This window comes from Saccopteryx bilineata, chromosome 7, assembly GCF_036850765.1.
Source record: "Saccopteryx bilineata isolate mSacBil1 chromosome 7, mSacBil1_pri_phased_curated, whole genome shotgun sequence".
Taxonomy (NCBI): domain Eukaryota; kingdom Metazoa; phylum Chordata; class Mammalia; order Chiroptera; family Emballonuridae; genus Saccopteryx; species Saccopteryx bilineata.
Genome location: NC_089496.1, coordinates 28,126,367 through 28,131,143, shown reverse-complemented (window position 1 = coordinate 28,131,143; position 4,777 = coordinate 28,126,367).

Sequence of the window (4,777 nt, the reverse complement as noted above, 5' to 3'; positions counted from 1 at the left end):
GCATTGCTATAGTCATTTATATTCCTACTGTTCTTTCCTTAGAGGTAACTAGAAACTGAGTGGGGGACGCAGCCTGGCGTTTGCTGCGTGAATCTCAGACACTCATCATCAGAGCGTGGTCTCTCAGCCATGCCTCTCGCAGTCCTTTCTGTATCCCTTACAGCTGTCTAGGCTGGCTCTGGAGAAGTCAGTCCTTTGCAAGAGTTCACGATAGCCCTGTTTTGTAAGATTTGGATTTATTGTTGAGCCAATGCAATTTGTCTTCTGGAAAAGACTGTTCTTGGTCAGGGGTCAGCAAACATTTTTTGTGAAGGGCCAGACAGTAAATGTTTTAGGCTTTGCAAACCTCTGTTGGAACTGATTAATCTGCCATTGTAGTGCAAAAGCATCCGTAGACAGTGTGCAAACCAGTGGGCAGGGTTGTGTTCTAGTAACACTTGATAAAAGGAGGCTGGATGTGTTCTGTGGGCCGTTTGCTGAGCTCCGTTCTAGAGAAACAGCCCAAGACAGACATTTTTTTTTTTTTTTTATTTTTCCGAAGCTGGAAATGGGGAGAGACAGTCAGAGACTCCCGCATGCGCCCGACCGGGATCCACCCGGCATGCCCACCAGGGGGTGACGCTCTGCCCACCAGGGGGTGACGCTCTGCCCACCAGGGGGCGATGCTCTGCCCCTCCGGGGCGTCACTCTGCCGCGACCAGAGCCACTCTAGCCTGGGGCAGAGGCCAAGGAGCCATCCCCAGCGCCCGGGCCATCTTTGCTCCAATGGAGCCTCGGCTGCAGGAGGGGAAGAGAGAGACAGAGAGGAAGTGGGGGGAGGGGTGGAGAAGCAGATGGGCGCTTCTCCTGTGTGCCCTGGCCGGGAATCGAACCCGGGACTTCTGCACGCCAGGCCAACGCTCTACCACTGAGCCAACCAGCCAGGGCCTTTTTCTTTTTTAAAAAAATTTTAATTTATTGTGTTAACATGGATTCAAGTGTCCCACTGAATATAACAACCTCACCTCCCACCCCATGTTCCTGTTTACACCCCATTTGCCCCCTCCCCCGTCTCTCTGGGATTTGCTGTCCTGTTATCTGTATCTCTGTTATGTATATATAATTTCACTAATCCCTTCACCTCCAAGCCAAGCATTTTTTTTTTTTCAAGCCAAGCATTTTTGATAAAAGGCAAAAGCATTCTGAACCCTGTTGAGGAAAGAAACTATAAAGGGGAAACATTTTGGGGAGAAAAATGTATCCTCTACCGTTTTCGGTTATTTTTTTCCAAAGTTAAAAGGGGAGAGGCAGTCAGACAGACTCCTGCGTGTGCCCAACTGGGATCCACCAGGCATGCCCACCAGGGGGCGATGCTCTGCCCATCTGGTGCTCTGCTCCAGTGGAGCCTTGGCTGCGGGAGGGGAAGAGAGAGACAGAGAGGAAGGAGGGGGAGGGGTGGAGAAGCAGATGGGCGCTTCTCCTGTGTGCCCTGACTGGGAATTGAACCTGAGACTTCCACATGCTGGGCTGATGCTCTACTACTGAGCTAACCGGCCGGGCTCCTCTACTATTTTAATAAATCAAATTAACATGACAGATTAGCAGGAGAAAAGGTTTTATGAGGTTTACTTCCTGTATACCAGAGAGGCCTTCAAAAAATGAGGATTTTGCCATCTTGGGAGCCATCACTTTAAATACCAACCTCAGCTGAAGACCTGAAGAGATGTTGGGGGTGGAGAGTACAGCCCTTACCTGGAAGAGCACCTCAAACAAGGCTAAGATTGTTACGCAGGTTCAGTGCAAGGCTTCTCCACTGCTTGTGCAGTCAGGCCTGGTGCAGGGAGATGCCTTACCAATGGAGATCCCCTTACTGATGTGAATGTCCTTTGACAAAGGGTTGCTTCTACTTATTTTTTAGAGCTGCTCCCCACATCTGGCTTTTGATTGAAATTAGCCTATAATAATCAATATTTTCTAAGAGGCATATTTTGGGGTGGCACATTCTCCCCTTCACATTTAATTAACAGGTAGAATATTTTCATTTGAATGCTCATTGGTTGTGTAAATGGCAAATGACACCAGAATGTTAATCTCCGTCCTTGACTTTGGCAGGAAAGAATTCAAAGTCAAGACTATTAAAAGAAAATTTATTTATTTATTTGACAGAGACAGAGAATGACAGATTGGGACAGACAGGAAGGGAGAGAGATGGGAAGCATCAATTCTTTTTTTCTTTTTTTTTTTAAAGAACTTTTTTATTTGTATTTTTCTGAAGTTGGAAATGGGGAGGCAGTCAGACAGACTCCTGCATGCGCCTGACCGGGATCCACCCGGCATGCCCACAAGGGGGTGATGCTCTGCCCATCCAGAGCGTCGCTCTGTTGCGACCAGAGCCATTCTAGCGCCTGAGGCAGAGGCCACAGAGCCATCCCCAGCACCCAGGCCAACTTTGCTCCAATGGAGCCTTGGCTGAGGGAGGGGAAGAGAGAGATGGAGAGGAAGGAAAGGGGGAGGGGTGGAGAAGCAGATGGGTGCTTCTCCTGTGTGCCCTGGCTGGGAATCGAACCCTGGACTCCTGCACGCCAGGCTGAGAAGCATCAATTCTTTGTTGCAGCTCCTTAATTGTTCAGCGATTGCTTTCTCATATGTGCCTTGACGGGGGTGGGGGGGAGGCTGTCACAGAGTGAGTGATCCCATGCTCAAGTCAGAGACCCTGCACTCAAGCTGGTGAGCTTGTGCTCAAGCCAGTGACCTTGGGGTTTTAAACCTGGGTCCTCTGCTTCCCAGTCCTCCACTCTATCCACTGCACCACTGCCTGGTCAGGCAAGAGAAAATTTATGTAGAATGTCATAAAGATTGAAGAAGTGAGCAAGCTGGGCGACATAGACTCAGAAAATAAGTTATAGAGACAAAAGGAGGGCCCTTGGAGCTTACTAGAAAGAAAGGCAAAGAAAATACGCTTGTGGGAAGGAGAAGGGGGAGGTGTGGGCATGTTCCAGAGAGAGAGGGGGAGAGCTGCTGCGTCCTAAAGGCAGGGATTTGGGGGAAGATCTTGAGAGGATCTCAAACAGGGGTCCCCAAACTTTTTACACAAGGGGCCAGTTCACTGTCCCTCAGACCGTTGGAGGGCCACCACATACAGTGCTCCTTTCACCACCAATGAAAGAGGTGCTCCTTCCGGAAATGTGGCGGTGGGGGGGGGCAGATAAATGGCCTCAGGGGTCCACATGTGGCCTGCGGGCCGTAGTTTGGGGACACCTGCGAATGTTCATCGGCTTTCCAGGTGTGTCCTTTTAGGGTCATGATCTCTACTGATGGTCTGCTCTAGGGAAGGGAGCCACTGGTCACTGCATTTGGTCCTGATGTCAACACTGGGGTGCTTCATCTGGTTTTGATGCTTTTCTGGGCCTGGAGCTGAAACAACTGAGGCCTAGATGTGTTCTTTTGTTTGACCAAAACTCCATCTCTGTGGTCAACAGACCTGAGGCTTTGTTCCTCAGATTATTTGATGCTGATGAGAACCTCATTGTCCTGAGGGCTTAATGCCTAAGGGGTAAATTGTACAAGAGCTTTATGGGTTATGTGGGGCTATTATTCTATGGCTCCCTTGTTTGTCTGCTAAGGGGGTGTAAACGACATGACTGGTGACATGCCAGGGGAGGAAGGGTTGGGGTCTGAGCTGCATGACCAGCGATATGAAAGGTTGGGGGCTCTAAACCGCATGACTAGCTGAGGGAGGAAAGCTCACTCTGGGGGCAAGGTCATAGCCTTCAACTCTTTCCCAGTTTTGCTTGTTGCTGGGCACCTTGCGCTTTCCGCCCTGGTGGCCTTGTGTACCTGGCCTAGTCCTGCTCTGCTCATGTCTGTCTGCCTGTTATACTGTTGTTTAGGGACAAAACTTTGAAAATGTAAAGATGAATTGAGTTACTAGAAACTTGCAGAGGGAACTGCTGGTGCATCTGTAAGGACGAGAGTGCTGGACGGGAGGGTGAGCAGCCAGCGTTCGCTGTGAGGCTGAAGGCTGGGGGCTGTTTGGGGCTCTCTGTAATACTAAATGTCTCTAGAAAGCTGTAGAAATGTTACTAATTAATATCGGATGACTCTTAATAATAATCTTTTATTGGCAGGAGCTTAAATCTAACATGATTGGGTTCCAGGCATTCGTGGTACACCCCACCCAGCCAGGTTGAGTGACCCCAGGGATGTTTGGGAAACTTAGCTGATAGTGATTATGTGGCGGGAGGTGCGAATAGGGAAGAAAAGACAAACTGTATCCCCCCTTCTCTGTGTTAGCTGGAGCCTCACAGACCTGGCCTTTACTGACCACCTATTTACCTGCTTCCTCCTCAATTTTCTGTGAGTGAGAGGACCAAAAAAGAAAATGTTATCTGGAGAGGAGGAATAAGGACAAGCAATGTCAGTGGTCACCCCACCAGTGTCAGAAGCAGAGGGACAGCCCTAGCCCTCACCTTGCCCACAGTTAATAAAACCTTCCACCCAGACCCCACTGGGGCACCGGGTTCTCTGAGGTTGCCTACTCTCAACCTCGAGTGCATACTGTCACCTCAATAAATTTACTGGCGTTGCCACGTCCTCCTGTCACGTTCTTAGATCCCTCTTGTTCGTGATGAGCCTGGATTGGGTTGAGGCCGCCCTTGGCCGCCCCAGCTGCCGCCCAGCAGCAAATTAGTGGTATAGAGTTGACCCTTGAGCCACACTGGGGTTAAGGAATGCCAACATCCTGCACAGCCAATAATCCAGGGGTCGGGAACCTATGGCTCGTGAGCCAGATGTGGCT